We start from the raw sequence: 16,734 nt of genomic DNA, 5'->3' as shown, positions 1-16,734 counted from the left end.
TTTGATCAACAACGAGCAACTTCAGTTTATTATACGTATATTTTTTTGGAACATTTGAATACATCGTCAACAATCTTAGAGAACACGTTCCAAAAGGAGTGCCCTAAGGTACAGTGCCATTCGGTTGGCACTGCAATTCTAGTGTTAATCCCGAGCTACTCAGCATGTCAGTCGATCCCCCGATTCGTCTGCCTCTTCGGGAGGACCTTCTGTCGCAGCAGCAGGGGACGGTTCTCCACCCGAACCTGTCCAGTCTCCACCAACGAGCTTGGAGATTGAGCGGCGGCAGTTGAGGCCATTTGACTTGCCTCCTGAAGTCTGTAATGTCATTCTGGCAGCCAGGCGTCCCTCAACAAAGTCGGTATACGCCTGCAGGTGAAACAGATTTGTGGCCTGGTGCACAGCAAAGGCTGTGGATCCACTCTCTGCACCCCTTTCTGAGGTTCTCCTCTTCCTTCTTTCTCTTGCCCAGCAGGGCTCTGCTCTGGGCACTATCAAAGGGTACCTTTCTGCCCTTTCCGGCTTCTTAAGGCTACCTGATCAGCCTTCCTTGTTCAAGTCCCCAATTGTAAATAGGTTTTTGGAGGGCATCACACACATGTTCCCTCCTGTTCCTTTCGTGATGCCCCAGTGGGACTTGAACCTTGTTCTTACTTACCTAATGTGTGCTCCCTTTGAGCCGCTCCATAACTGTCTTCTCCGTCTTCTTACTCTGAAGACTGCTTTCGGGGTTGCCATCACCTCTGCCCAGTCAGTGAGTGAGTGAGCTCCAGGCTCTTTCTTCCACACCTCCTTTCCTCTCTGTCCATCCGGACAAGGCTGTGTTGCGGACAAGACCCTCTTTCCTGCCCAAGGTTGTCACGGCCTTCCACATCAGGTAGTCCATTACCTTGCCCACCTTCTTTCCGCCTCCGCATCCCTCGAAAGAGGAAGAGAGGCTCCACCGTCTGGACCCAAAAAGTGCGCTCTCTTACTATCTGGATCGCACACGCCAGTTCCGGGTGGATGACCAACTCTTTGTTGGTTACGTGGGCGCTAAGAAGGGAAAGGCGGTGCACAAGTGGACCATCTCTCGGTGGATCATCTTGTGTATCCAGGCATGTTACTCCTTGGCTAAAAAGGAGCCCCCTGTTGGATTGCGGGCTCATTCCACTCGGGCCACGGCGACTACAACTGCCCTGAGCCGGGGAGTGCCCTTGCAGGACATTTGCCAGGCAGCTACGTGGGCCTCGCTGCACACGTTTGCACGACACTACTGCCTGGACAGCCAAGTCCGGAGGGATGGCTTCTTTGGCCGTTCCGTCCTCCAGGACTTTCTGGTGTGATTATTGGTTCGCAGACCCACCACCGGGGTTGGTATTGCTGGGGTATCTATTCTAAGGTAAGGAATCTATCACTAACGTGTCTCATTCAGATGCACAAGTTACTACTTGTGTAACGATATATCTGTAAGAGACATTAGTTAGTGATAGATACCTTACCGACCCACCCATCCTCCCCGTTCTGCGAACCGATATCTAGGGTTAAGGTCATCCCCTTTCAGGGCCCTAGTTTCATGGCACCAGTGTTGGTTCTATCATGGCTCTGCGTATCTGGCGCGGAAAAGCTGTGTATCAGAACTGACGTCAGCGCGCATGGGCGGCGTCTAAGTACTCCGACAACGTCATTCCGGTGCTAACTACGCCGACGACGGACGCGGAGCCGCGGACGACGCCTGCCGGCACGCAGGGGTATTGCTACGCAAAATTTTCCAGATCCAGTCTGACGCCAGGGGATATTCTAAGGTAAGGAATCTATCACTAACTAATGTCTCTTACAGATATATCGTTACACAAGTAGTAACTTGTGCATTAAAGCTATTACCCTAGGTTCTGGTGTCTTGTTATGCACACAAACTTTCCCATATTTGGGCCTGCAATTCTCAGATAATGGATCCTGGGCAGCCCACTTGGCATATGGCCGGTGTACATTTTTAAAGGCTGTCAATCCGATCTTGGATCTTCCACAACCAAAAAGAATTGAGGTAGTGCTAGCCCTACTTTAAATTTATAGACCACAGTGCATACCCACTGTAACATACGGGGCGGAAATCTGGGGTTTTATAAACTCTAAAAGTAATCGGGTTGAAGAAAAAAGATTTTGTAGGAGAATTTTGGGGATACCTATCTTCTCCTCATCCTTTGTCTGTCACAATGAGCTAAAACTGTTCTATATAGAAGATTATATCAGGTCCCGCCCGGCTCTGTTTTGGCTAAAAGTTTGGCAGAACCCAACAGCATCGCTAACTAGAGAAATTATCGCTGATTGTGTGAAATGTGATAAGGGCGAAAACATACCGTGGCTGGCGGAAGTAAGGGCAAGTCTGAATAGAGTAAATCTTGGTCATTTTTTTCAAAACCCGGACAAGCTAGAGGTCATTAATAAAAGGACTATTAGAGAAGCCATATATAAATATTACGGGATGCAAGACAAGCACAAGAGCTCTCAAAATCATCAGTCGCCCGTTATATATCTATGGTAGACGACGGAGGTTCTTCTTCTCATCTCCCAGCTAGTTATCTTTTAAAAGACATTAATTGCTGGGATTGAAGCTTGCTCTTTCGCCTTAGAGCTGGCACATTAAAATACTTGTTAAGTGCCCCCTTGGGCTTCCAAATCAATATTGAGCATTTGCCCTGTCCCTGCGGTAATCTAGGTAAGCAATCCATGTTACACTTTTCATTCTTTTGTAAATGTTATCAAAAGTATAGTAAACAACTCTTGATTCCCTTCTTTAGAGCTAGTGGAATAATAGATGTTATGGTTGCTTACAGGACTATCCTTCAGCTTAACGGGGAAGATCTCACTCTCCGAGTTTGTACCTTTTTGAAGATGGCTTATTCGTTCGTGTGCCTCTATGAGTCTCTCATAAGTAGACCTGGTTGCATCATATGAATTTCTTGCCTTTTGCTGATGAAGAATATGCATTTTGGTCGCTGGCTAATGTCTAAATTGTGTGGACTTTTATATACGGATTTAATAGCCTATTTCCTTCTGCTGCTACCCCTGTAATCTATTTGCACCCTATCATATGATGCTGCTACATAACCTGATATATTTTCGGTTTTGGTGATATTTATGAATCTACGATGATTCATTACACTGTTCTTATATTGTAAAAGTTCCTCTTGTATGTTTTAATTCAGGTTATGTTTTTATATGTAATGTTTTAAGTGTTTAACCCTGTGATATACTGAATTGTGCTTTTATGGATATTTTATATCCGAAAAAAGATTATTGATTGATTGCTGTATGGAGCAAAAAAGAGTAAACTGATAATAAACAATTTGTACAATTTTTGTAAACATTGGAAAACACAGAAAAAATGCGACCAGAATTCACAACAAATGGAAACCGAAAATAGGATAGCCTAAATATAGAGGATGTTTTTGAGATAGCATACACTTTGAGGATGGAAGACCGTAGCAAAAAACAACATGTATTTGCATAGTGCTATTTTAGGTTATTCAATAGGCATTAGAATCAGGCAAACAGTCTGTCAGTTAGTAGGCTACTGCCAGGCAACCTCTCCAGCAAGGTCAACTGATGAGCTTGGGGTCATAGCAAAAGTAATGGCTGGACGCATACATGGGGAAATATTTACACTGCACTCAAATCAAATCTTTATTTGGTTAAACACCATAAACCTTACACAATATACAAATAAATGCATAATTAAAATTCAACAAATTCACAAGCTCATAATAAATAGACGAAGTCATGTTAGTATTCGCAGAGAGAATACATACAGAGATCAGACACATTGAAAAAATAGTCCAGGAGATATACATCAAAGATGTAAGCAATTCACTGGCTGAAGTATCATTGTTCATCTCTGGTAAAAAGTGCTCCTGAGTTTGAGGGGTTCCTCTATAAAACATGCTACTGCCCACCAAATAGGGGCTAATAAAAGCACTTGCATGTAGTGCAGCGCAGGTCTGCCCTGTCTGATCTTAACAGAGCGCAAACCCGGTTTCAGGAAGCACTTTCTAGGTGTACTGTAAAATATGCAAAAGAACATATGGCGCCAAACAGTTCCAGGCAAATGCAGTCACAGGAACAATGGTGAGGTGGTATTAGAACGGGGTTGCCTACCAGTAGATGCGCTTTGTTGAACCTGAAGAGAACTAGAACATAAATACCTATGCTGAGAGTTGGTCGTCTAGGTAAGGTGTGGTTCCAATGCTAAAGTTATCATAATGGGAACGTATGAATCTTACAGAGTCTTTGCCTGATTCAATACGAACCTTACGACTGCAAAAGATTATCCAGGAACTGCGCTTTAGCTGAGGCCTTGCAAACCTTCAACATGTTTTCGGGATTGTTCTACAACTCCGGCATGCACCTACTAAAACGGTGGTCTTTATATATTTGAGCCAGGAGAGTTTCAGACAATCTGCTAAAACCAGCCTGTTAAAATGGGTTTGAGGCTTGGTCCATATTGAAATCCAGAGAATCATTGGACTCGGTTTATTCAGATCAGAGATGTAATTTAAGCCTAATTCGGTCTGACAAATGAATGTGCCACAGGGACCGTTGGAAGGCTCCTTAGGCACACGCTCTCAACCCTGGATTCCAAGTTGGTCTTCAAAGCCCAAAGACCAGCACCATAAGAAGCAATCGGGCACATTTCCATATTATAGACCATAATCATGTCTTTAGGAGTTTGATCCCCAATTTGGCTGAAATCGGTAAACGGATTCTACACTCCTGGTAAATTCTGCCACTCTTACAGTACCTGGTGGCTTTCAACTGAGAACAACGTCAAATAAGATGCCTAGGTTTGGATGCAAAGCAAGACATTGTTCCACCCCGAAAGTATTGATAGAGTAAGTTCTCATCATTGTGCAGTCTGAACAATAAACCATTGATGTGTTGTTTCCTGATAAATGTGCACATCAAGCTCAGCTATGAAGGAAGTAAGCAGATCCAGCAGTATCTGTAGGCTGCTGGGTATCCTACTCCATCAGAACCACGTCACTGGTGTATGATAAATCTGATATCTATCTGTGGGACGTCAATTGTCGGATCTAACAGTTGTTTCTAAAGGTCATTATTATAAACTGTGAAAAGCAATGGAGCTAGCACACAACCCTGTGTGCGCGCCTCTCTCATGCCTGAAGGGCTGTATGCACGCTCCAATACGCCCATATCGCACACTGGCAGCAACATTGTGCAGCTGTCTGGGAAAACGCACAATGTTCTTATCTACCCCCAGCTGATTCATACTATCCCATAGTTTTGACCTGCTGACATGGTCGAAGGCAGAGCTGAGGTCCATAAAAGCTATGCCCGACTTGGGCTTAGTGTATTTAGTTGTCAAGAGATAAACGTTGAGACTGATGGAGCAAGGTGGAAAACAACAACATTTTTGTATACCCCTTGTAAAATGAACCCTCCATAACAGTAATAAGTACTAAGGGGCAGATTTATGATGACTGGCGCATCCCCAGGGATGCGCCAGTCATCCTGCGCCGCTGCTCCGCCACCCATGGTGCGCCGCATTTACAATGCGGCGCACCATGGGGCAAAAACGGCACAGATGCGTGACGCATCTGTGCCGTAAAGGTGGCGCATCGCTGGAGCTGCGTCGCAAGCGCGACGCAGCTCCAGCAAGGCTCGGGGGTGCCCCATCTCCACAATGCTGCGTCAAGACCTACGCCTGCTTCAAGCAGGCGCAGGGTTTTGGCGCAGCATTGTCCTGAAAGTGACTGAGTGAAATCTTATAGATTTCACTCAGCCACTTTTAGGAGGCGTTCCTGCGCAGGAACGCCCCCCCCCTGCGCATGAACGCCTCCTATGGTGCAGGGCTTTACAACGTGACGCATCTCCTAGATGCGTCACGTTGCAAATAGGGCACATTATTTGCGCCGCCGTTGCGTCAAATAAAGTGACGCACCAGCGGCGCAAGGCCTTCATAAATCTGCCCCTAAATGTATGATTTTGAAATTAACCAACTTAGAATAAAGTGCATACACAAATACACGTGGAATACTAATTTGCATGGTTTTGCAAAAGCATAATTTACTAATTTGTCTTACATTGAGTCATAAAGTGTACGCATATGTTATAGTCTAAAAAAAAGAAATGCATGAATGTGCTTTTGTCTGTTTACTTTTGGCATAAATCATGAAGATTGGTAAGTCACATTAAGCATATATGTCGCTTAAATCTAGGTAAATACTAACCTGGTTATTATTAGAAAGGGGGAGGTAAACAGAAAGGGCTTCATTTTGTAAATTTACACCTATTTGTGTTTGTTTCCGTGATAGCTCCTAAATTGAGGCCTATGCGAGCAAATGAAAATGGAGGCTGATTGAAATTCCGACATGGCGGCAGAAGTGTGCAGGCGCTAGATCGGAGATGCAAGCTGCCTGTGAATGAGCAGTATGGGTCAAGGACAGCGTGGCCATTTTGTGGGGCCTAAGCCAAAAGACAGCGAAGCCAATAGTTTGCCCGTGGGAAAAAAATGACAACTAACAATTTAAAGGACACTTCGAAGGAAGTAGAACATTTAGACAATAGCACCCCAGTTGCGGCAACGTGATGGTGACTGTGCAAAAATTATAATAAAGGATGATGAGATGATGCTCATCCGACTGCAAATTGACCAATCACGGACATTTTAGAACTTAAGAGTTACGAATTTAGATAGATAAGTTAGTGAAAAAGGGTATAAAAGAGGACATTTGGCACATTGAAATAAGCTCGCCTTTTGATTTGATCTTTGCACCCCGAGATGCTGTCTGTCTGCGCAATTTTTCCTTGAGACGCAAGGACTTTGTAATTTTTCTCGACTTTAACTTTTGAATGGGTGCGAAGTCCAGAGAGAGAGAGGCAGAGAGGTTCTCGTTTTGGGATTATTACATTCTATACTGATGTCTTCGCTTCTACATTTGGGTAATATGTCACAGTCTTATTTCTTTCAAACTGTCATGCTAATAAATGAATGTTATTGTAATTTAACTTTTCCTTCAGGATTTATTGCATACAGGAATTATTTCTAGTTTATTAAACGCAGTGATCATGCTAGGAGATTGACATTTCTAAAATAAAAATTAAATAAATGGAGAATTAAGCTGGGCTTGATATTCCTTTTAGTCAACTTTTACTAGCAGATCCGAAATTATTTATGAATAGTGCGATGATACTATTTTCCTTATTTTAATGAAAATCATGGTATTCAGAAATAAAACTGCAGTTGTAAATAATGTATAAAGTTTAGTTCAGGCACTGTACATAAAAAATTTCAATCACTAAATGCATTTCCACGCACCTTGAAGTCAGACAAAATACCAGAATAAAAACAATATAATCAATGGTACTGTGGCAGCCCCTGCCAGTAATGGTCAGGATTTGTACAGCTAGATTAGGAGTTGAATCTGAGTCAAACTTTAGTATGTAACTAACAGCTATCAAATACAGGGCCAGTTGACGACCCACCAATTTGCAAGTCGCAAATTGCGTCGCATTTGCGACTCACAAATTGGGATGCACAACAGTGTCTGAGACACTGTTTACAAATTGCATGTTATTGAGGCTGTCGCAATTTGTGACCCCATTGGGAATGACTGGCACTCCCAGGGATGGTGACCTGCTGGGGTCAGCAGACCACCATGTCTGGGACTGCTTTTAAATAAAGCAGTTTTTTTATTTTTAAATGCAGCACGTTTTCATTTAATGAACGGGATGCATTTAAAAAATAAAAATGAAACTTCAGAAGGGCAGGCAGTGGTGCCTGGGACCACTGCTGGCCCTTAAAAAATATTTTGAGTGCCACTCACAAAGGGGAAGGGGTCCCCTGGGCATCCCTTCCCCTGCGACTTTTTCAGACCACAATTGCGGTAGCAAAACAGTCATACATAGCTCCAGGAGTCGCTATTAGGAAGGGATGCCCTTGGAACACACCTTCCTAATAGCAAGTCACTAATCCTATTTTGCGAGTCATAAATTGATTTGCGACTCGCAAAATAGGATTAGTACATGGGCCACATGTTTTTTTGCGGTCACATATGGGTCTAAAACCCATTTGTGCCTGAAAAAAGCGTTAGTACATCTGGCCCACAGAGCATCGCCATATGTAATATGAGAGGAATGCGTTAAAGCTTCCACATGAGGACTCGTCTAATGGGGGGTGTGGCGGGACGCCGATGGAGAAGGAAGCCTAGATCCGCGCTCCCGCCAGCAATCCCCCATCAGGTGCCATCCTGACTATCATAGGGGGCCCCAAAAGCAACAAATTTGCTCTCCCGATTCCAAAACATGAGGGAAGCGAACAATCTACAGCTTTCAGCGAAAAAAAGAAGCTGGAACGAGCCGCGGAACTGCCGACAGCAGGGCAGCGAGGAAAGGCAAAGTGGTGCCTGCGATGCGGAGCTAAGTCCAGCGGCGGAATCTAAGGGCAGAGGCGGCCCACAGAAACCAAAGTGCAAGCTCCCCTGAAGCAGCGAAGAGGACGGGCTAGATCATGGCCACTCTGCGACAGACAACGGCGGCGAACGAGAGACACCTGGTCGGAGAGGCTACCAGGCTCGCTGGGATGGCGCCAGCATCAGAGCAGGAAGCCTGCGTCGTGGTAGGCGTGCCCCGCAGCGCGACTGAAAGGGAGCCGATGGCGGAACCCACCAGTGGGACTCCAGCCTCTGGATCAGCGTGAGCAGAAGGTAAGCAGACTGAACCTTGAGGGTGCACAGGATCGGCAGTGCCCAGGACTAGCAGGTGAGTCCCCACCAGTGCAGAGTGAAAGGAGAACCCCACCGGAGCCTTCTGGTGGGAGCAAGTAGCAAAGGGCGGGAGACAACCCACCCGACAGAAGCAATAGAGGTGGCGTTGGAGCGGCAATTCAGGGGGCTGATCACTATACTCCTGCAGCGTGGCTGGAGGGGTACTAGAGGAGAGGCCAGCCAGGCAAAACATAACCCCCAATGCACCAGGAGTGTAAAAGGGGGCAGACAGAGCCCTGTACTAGCGCAAAAGTGACAGCAGCCGGAATAAGGCGGTGGGCATGCCAGAGGCCGCCCCGGGCAAAGAAAGATGTTTCCCCCCTTTACTTCTTGGAATAGGGGCAAAGAGGGGAACGGCTTGGAGCTGTGAGAGTGGCAGCCAAGAAAGGAGAGGCCCTCGCGGGGACAGCAAAACACCAGCACAAGGTGGGCCTGCACAGGATGCTTTGGTGCAGAGAAAATAACTCACAGGGGCACAGTACAACCGGAACCCATCAGAAGCCTGAACTTGGCAACATGGGGCTGCTAAGAAGTTAAAAGAGAGGCCACGGTCTTGGGACAGGCTGGAAATCCGCCCGAGCAGAGCCCGGACTGGTGGGCCAATACTAGGGGTGGGCAGAGAACTCCACTCCACCAGTGGAGCGGAGTTAGCCAGCTACCCCTGCCCCCTGGTCCTGTCCCAGCTTCCGAACTCTAGCCAGGCCAGGGAAAGCCTACCCAGGCCCCGATGGACACTCTGTCCCCAGTGCCCGGACCCTCGGCTGGCTTGCAGGACGGGAGCTCCCACACAAAGGGACCCGCCAGATGGAGCTCAAGCCCCGGGCCTGGTCCCAGCTTCCAAAACCTAGCCATGCCAGGGAGTGCCTTCCTGAACCCCGATGGACCCCCGTCCCCAGTGCCCAGATGCTTGGCTGGCTTGCTCCTGCACCCCAGGGCCCGCCGGATGGAGCTCAAGCCCGGGCCTGGTCCCAGCTACTGAACCCTAGCCAGGCCGGGGAGAGCCTCCCCCGGCCCCGATGGTACCCCTGGACACTCAGCTGGGTTGCAGGACGGGGGCTCCCGCACCCCGGGGCCCGCCAGACAGAGCTCAAGCCACAGTCCCGGTCCCAGCTTCCGAACCCTTGTCAGGCCGGGGAGAGCCTTCCCGGACCCCGATCAACCCCGTGCCCCCAGCGCCCGGACCCTCGCCTGGCTTGTAGGGTGGGAGGCTCCCGCACCTGGGGCCCACCGGATGGAACTCAAGCCCCGGTCTCGGTCCCAGCTTCCAAAACCTAGCCAGGCTGGGGAGAGCCTCCCCAGTCCCCAATAAACCCCCGTCTCCAGCACTCAGACCCTCGGCTGCCTTGTAGGACGGGGGCTCCCGCACCCTGGGGCCCACCATACGGAGCTCAAGCCCCAGGCCCGGTCCCAGCTTCTGAACCCTAGCTAGGTCAGGAAGAGCCTTCCCGGGCCCAGATGGGCCCGTGTCCCCAGCGCCCGGACCCTCAGCTGACTTGCAGAACCGGGGGGCTCCCTCGCCCTGGGGCCAGCTGGACAGAGCTCAAGCCCCGGGCCCGGTGCCTGCTATCAAACCCAGCCATGCTGGGGAGAGCCTCCCTGGGCCCCGGTGGACACCCCTTGGCAGCGCGGGACATCTCCAAGTCGCTGCCATCCCAGACCGGGCCCAGGCGTTCCTTGCTCAGGGCTTCTCCAAGCTCTCCAGGGGCTCCAGCTCCGGCTCAGACTCCCATTCACGCAGGGATGGCCTTCTGCCGCTCCTCGCCCCGGAGACAGCAGGGAGCTAGTCAGTCCTCCCTGCTCTGCAGCCGCCCTGCCCTGGCTACTGACTGTCACCCCCCACACCCAGACCCTTGGGTGTCAGGGTGCTGACTCAGGCGGGTGTTCCTTCTCTTTCCCGAAGCCCGGTGGGCAGGAACCGAAGAGGGTTAAGCCCAGGCCACGTCCTCTCCCCACCGGCCTGTCCGGGGAGTCCATTTTCCTAAACTATTAAGCCCCCACATAGTGGGGGCTTACAGAACCCTGTGGAAGGACAAAAGTTGGAGTTAGCCTGGGGTAACCCAGTTGGAGTTAGCCTGGGTAACCCGCAGGGCCATCTGGTCACCCAATACGCAGGGCCATCTGGTTATGCAGCCAGGCGACCAGATGGCCTGGGACAGCCCAGCGCCCAGATGGCCTGAGACAGCTGGACCCAGTCACCCTTGCAGTCCGATGACGCCGAGGGTGGCCTGGCGCTCCCTGCTCGACTTGCGTGGGTGCAGTGGAAAGAGGCGGGGCGACCAGCCCAGGCCATCTGGTCACCCTGCTGACCTACAAGGGATGGTGGCCCCCATCCCCGCACCCCGGTGGGGCAGGGATGGGAGGGCACGTGGTGGAGGCTGCCTCCCATAAGCCCGTGTAGTTCCCTCCACGTCCCTCCACATCACTCCGGGCGGCAGAGGGACCCACCCCCGGGTGTGGTGGAGGAGGGCATCCGCGGGCGCCCATGCAAGGAGAGACAAAAGCTTGGCTCAGAGGATGACTTTTAATAGATCGCAACAAGGTAGCTGCTCTGCTACTTACGAAACCCTGACCCAGGATCAGGTTGTCTACGAATGATTTAGTACGGGGTGCCCCACAAACATGCAGTGCACTAAGAGCGATGGAGGCGGCCCCCTTCCGTCCATGCTCCGGACCCCAAGCGAGAGGCTCTGCGCACCGGCCACCTGAAAGAGGCTGGCTATCCGAGGCCAACTGAGGCTCCACGGCACTGCGGTATTGTTACAGTTTATGGGGAGTCTAACTTAGAGGCGTTCAGTCATAATCCCACAGATGGTAGTTTCGCCCTATTGGCTCCTCAGCCAAGCACATTCACCAAATGGGAGGGGGAGGGCACGTGGTGGAGCATGCGGTTCCTCTCATACTGAGCAGGATTACTATTGCAACAGCACATTATCAGTAGGATAAAACTAACCTGTATCACAACGGTCTAAACCCAGCTCACGTTCCCTATTAGTGGGTGAACAATCCAACGCCTGGTGAATTCTGCTTCACAATTTATTTATTTATTTGAAAGGTTTTATAAAGCACGAACAAGACACACAGGGGTATCAGAGCGCTGAACAAAGTTGGCGCAAGCAGGGGTACAAACATAATGAAGGTAAGTGAACTTACATCCTGTGGAAAAACATTCAAGTTAAAGAGTAGTGGGTCATCTACCGTGCCTTAGACCATGCGGAGTAAAACATCATACAATAGAAAGAACACAGAAGTCCAATATGACTCAGGAAATTTTAACAAAAATCTGTGTAATACTACAAGATTTGGGTTATTTACAAACACAAGAGCATGATCACCGGAATAGGGAGTTAAAGGTTGTTCATTAGTAGTCGTTTGACCAGTTTTTTAAAGGAAGTAGTGGAAGTATTAGATCTGATCTCAGATGGCAAGGAGTTCCAGATTCTCTGAGCAAGAAAAGTGAAAGCACGGTTGTAAGATCTTTTCTTTTGAATCTTGGAAGTTTCAAGAGAATTGTGGATGTACTTCTGAGGTCCTGGCTGGAGCCTGATAGCTAAAGCTTATTTGCTAGGTAGTACGGGGTGTTGTAGTGTATGGCTTTATGAGTCAGAGAAGCTATCTTGAGTCAGATTCTAGCTGCAATAGATAACCAATTTAGTTGCAGAAGGTCGGGGAAATGTGATCATATGTGTTTGATCCTGTTATAAGTCTAGCCGATGCGTTCAAGGTAGCTCTGAGTGGGGCCAAGCTAGCCTTGGGAGGACTAGCGAGGGTCACCAGCCCATATTCCAATCTAGGGATAATCAGGGCCAGCCTGAGATCTTTGGGGGGGAGGAAAGGTTTGATTTTATTCAGTGTGTTGACTTGCAAATTGGCTACCCTAGTAGTAGCACTAACGTGTGCTTGCCTGTTTAAGTGTTTATCCAAGGTGATACCTAAAGATTTGGCAGAGTCTACAACATGAGGTGTGCAGTTCAGAGCAGTTAGGTGTTTATTCCAGTCAAGGATAGGAGCCGAGTGATTAGGTGGGGCAATCAAAACGAATTCCGTTTTGAGAGTATTTAGTAGGAGATGGTTCTGAGCTAACCATTGTTGAGTTTGGGCAAGTGCAGCATTTAATGTTTTTATGTCTTCTTGGGAGGAGATCTTCAGGTATAATTGCGGGTCATCCGCATACATGTGGTATTGAATGTTCGCTCGGATTATAATGACCGCAAAAGGTTCCATAAAGAGGTTGAAGAGAGTGGGCGAAAGTGCAGAACCTTGGGGGTCTCCAATCATGACAGGGTACTGGAAGCGAGGGCATGATTAACTTTGATCCTTTGCGCGCAGTTGTGCAGGAAGGAGGCAAACCAGTTTAGGACCGGGCCTGAGAGTCCCATCCTATGTTGAAGAGATCAATCAGGTTTCCATGTTTGATGGTATCAAATGCTGAGGACAGGTCCAGAAGGATCAGGAGACAAGGGACATTTTGGTCAAGGGCTCTCACGGCGTCATCAACAATGTGCATTAGTGCTGTTTCAGTACAGTTCCCTGATCTGAATCCTGACTGATGAGGGTCAAGGAGTTGCTATTTCTCAAAGTGTTTGCAGAGCTGCGAATGTACACATTTGTAAAGCAATTTAGCTAGAGTCATACTACTGGTGATAGGTCGAAAGCTGTTTGGATCTGATAGATCCTCGCTGGGCTTCTTAGGAATGGGAGTAATTTGCCCAACTTTTAGGCAGTGTGGAATCTTTCCCTGTAAGAGGGATTCATGAATGATCCTGGACCAAAGGGGGAGAATGGCTGAGATTAAATCTTTATAGAGCTTGGCAGGTAAAGGATCCCCAAAATGGTTGGAGGGTTTGATGGATGCCATGTTGGGCAGTAGCGCCGTGCAGTCTGGTAGGAGAAAACAGCTCCAGGAGGCGTTGTTTTTGGGAGAGCCGCCCAAAGGCAAGTATATAGTCGCAGATTCTGCCACCTCCCCTGATCCTGCGAGAGGGTTCTTAGATGACAAAGAGAGGGCTGTTTTTTCTGGGAAGTGAGCTGTAAAATCATCACCTCTAGGGAGCAGGGATACAGGAGTAGAGATCTGGTTAGCAGACTTGTTAGATTGTTCCTTAATGATTTCAGAGATTTTTACGTCTATTTTTGGCTCCATCTAGTTGAGTTCTGAAATGGTCGGTGTTCGATGTGTTTGTTGTAGGCGCTTCTAACTTTTCTCAGTTGAGAGAGGTTTGTGGTGGAAGGTGAGTTTCTCCAGTGTCTCTCAGAGAGTCTAAGATTGCGCCGTTAATCATTTAGGGAACTGTTGAACCATGGTTTAGAAAGTTTGACTGGAAGTCTTTTAAGCTGTTTCGGAGCAATAGAGTCAAGAATGTTGAACAAAGTGTTAATATAATGCTCAGAAAGATCGTCAAGGTTGGTCAAGTTAGAGGGGCTGTAGTCTATTTTTGGTGATTGAAGTTATCATATTGATGTTGAGGTCTCTCATGTTGTGAGCCAGTTGTTTCGTTTTAAGGGGTTGACCCCGTCTACCCGAGCCCTTGTCTAAGATGAAAAAGGGAATTTAAAAATGATCAGACCTGTCACAGGGTAGGATGTCCCCTATTTGTATGATGTTGTCTTTGGAAATGATGAGGTAAAGAGTGGCGCCTTTATTGTGAGTAGGACCTTTACAGAGCTGTGAGAGGTTGAGGTCAGAGAGGAAGGTCTTAAAGGAACGGACAATTATAGGAAGAGCCTACATTGAAGGATCAAAAATTAACGTCGCTATGACCGCTTGGCCGCCACAAAGGAGTTATTCCTGTGGTAACTTTTCTGACACTTCCTGCTCGAAATCAAAAAATCCAGAAGGATTGTGAGGCCCCGCTTTCACTGTCTGTGTTCATACTGAAAATCTTGATCAAGCAAGCTTTTACCCTTCTGCTCCGTGGGAGGTTTCTGTCCTCTGTGAGCTTGCCTTAGGACACCTGCATTATCGTTTGACAGGTGTACCGCCCCAGTCAAACTCCCCACCTGCCACTGTCCCTGGAGCAGGTTGCACCCGGCGGGCACCGGGCGCTTGGAGCCAGAAGTGAGAGCCCCACGGGGCTCACCCCCACCTCACCGGGTAAGTGAAAAAATGATGAGTAGTGGTATTTCACCAGGGCGCCCTGCCCTTCACAAAGAAAAGAGAACTTTCTCCGGGATGGTTTGCGTTACCGCACTGGACGCCGCGAGGGCGCCCATCTCCGCCACTTCGGGTTCAGGGATCTAAACCTGACTCCCGAGGGCAACGGAGGCTCTTGCCCATCCCTTCCGAACGACACTCGCCCATCTCTTAGGACCGACTGACCCATGTTCAACTGCTATTCACATGGAACACTTCTCCACTTCGGCCTTCAAAGTTCTCGTTTGAATATTTGCTACTACCACCAAGATCCACCCGGTCCCTCGCCCCGGGCTTCCGTGCACACTGCAGCGGCCCTCCTACTCATCTCTGCTAAGCCCCTGCTGCTCTCAGCACCGGCGACAGCCGGTTTTGGGCCCGACACTCCAGTGTCATCCATTTTCAGGGCTAGTTGATTCGGCAGGTGAGTTGTTACACACTCCTTAGCGGATTCTGACTTCCATAGCCACTGTCCTGCTGTCTATATCAACAAACACCTTTTCTAGGGTCTGATGAGCGTCGGCATCGGGCACCTTAACCCGGCATTCGGTTCATCTACTTACCAAAAGTGGCAGACAAAGCACTTGCATTCCATGCCCTGCTCCACGCCAGAGAGCCGGGCCACTTACCATTTAAAGTTTGAGAATAGGTTCAGATTGTTTTGGCTCCACTAATCATTCGCTTTACCAGATAAAACTGGGGGCTCCGACAGCTATATTGAAGGAAACTTCAGAGGGAACCAGCTACTAGATAGTTCGGTTAGTCTTTCGCCCCTATACCAAGGTCGGATGACCGTTTTGCACATCAGGACCGCTATGGACCTCCACTAGAGTTTCCTCTAGCTTTGCCCTGCCCAGGCATAGTTCACCATCTTTCGGGTCCTATCACGAACGCACATGCTCCACCTCCCCGACGGAGCGGGTGAGACGGGCTGGTGGTGCGCCTGCTGTTGGAAGCGTGGCAGGATCCCACCTGAGCCGACGCGCGATGGCCCTCACCTTCATTGCACCACAGGGTTTCATTCTGTCCTCCGACTCGTGCACGTGTTATACTCCTTGGTCTGTGTTTCAAGGCAGGTTGGGTGGGTAACCGATATCGCCGCAGGCCCCCGGCGTGGGACTCCCCACCCGGTGGCGCAATGCGGTCGGGCGCACTGAACACAGTCCGCCCCAGTCTACAGTTGTGCAGGAGCAAGGGGGGCCAGGAGCGGGTGCCTGGGGCAGGGCGCGGAGGTGGTCGAATCTCCCTCAGCCCTGTGGACACAGTGAAGCTGCTGCCAGGGGGGCTGTAACACCCTCTGCCATCTGCCAGCCCAAAGCTTTCCCAGCCGACCCGGAGCTGGTCGCGGCACAGTGCAGCGGAGGAAATGCGCCCTGCGGGGGCCAGGTAGGTCCCGTGGAGGGGATCTGGAACTCCCGGGCCACCGACCTTCCCGCCTTGTTGAATCCTCCGGGCGTACTGCTCAGACCCAACCCGTTTACCTCTCAATGGTTTCACGGTCTTGAACTCTTTCTTCAGAGTTCTTTTCAACTTTCCCTTTTGGTACTTATTGGCTATCAGTCTTGTCCCGTATTTAGCCTCAGATGGAGTTTACCACCCGCTTTGGGCTGCATTCCCAAGCAACCTGACTCAGAGAAAATCCAATCTCAGCGCGCCGTGGGGCGGCTACTGTCCACTGGGTGAGCCTCGTTCAGAAGGACTTGGGCCCCCTGAGCGACACCGGGGAGTCGGCCTTCTGTACGCCAGGCGGGGATTACTGGGGGAATCCTGGTTAGTTTCTTTTCCTCCATTTAGTAATATGCTTAAATTCATTGGGTCGCCAAGTCTGATTTGAGGTCGTAG

At 49.3% G+C, this 16,734-nt stretch overlaps 1 pseudogene; it reads right to left on the bottom strand.

Moving 5' to 3' along the window:
* Positions 1-14,870: 14,870 nt before the first annotated feature.
* LOC144771063 (28S ribosomal RNA) lies at positions 14,871-16,708 on the bottom strand (annotated as a pseudogene).
* Between the last annotated feature and the right edge of the window lie 26 nt (positions 16,709-16,734).

The sequence above is a fragment of the Lissotriton helveticus genome, chromosome 7, assembly GCF_964261635.1.
Source record: "Lissotriton helveticus chromosome 7, aLisHel1.1, whole genome shotgun sequence".
Lineage (NCBI taxonomy): Eukaryota > Metazoa > Chordata > Amphibia > Caudata > Salamandridae > Lissotriton > Lissotriton helveticus.
The sequence above is the reverse complement of the archived record's forward strand: the minus strand, read 5'-3'. Positions and strand labels throughout refer to the sequence as shown.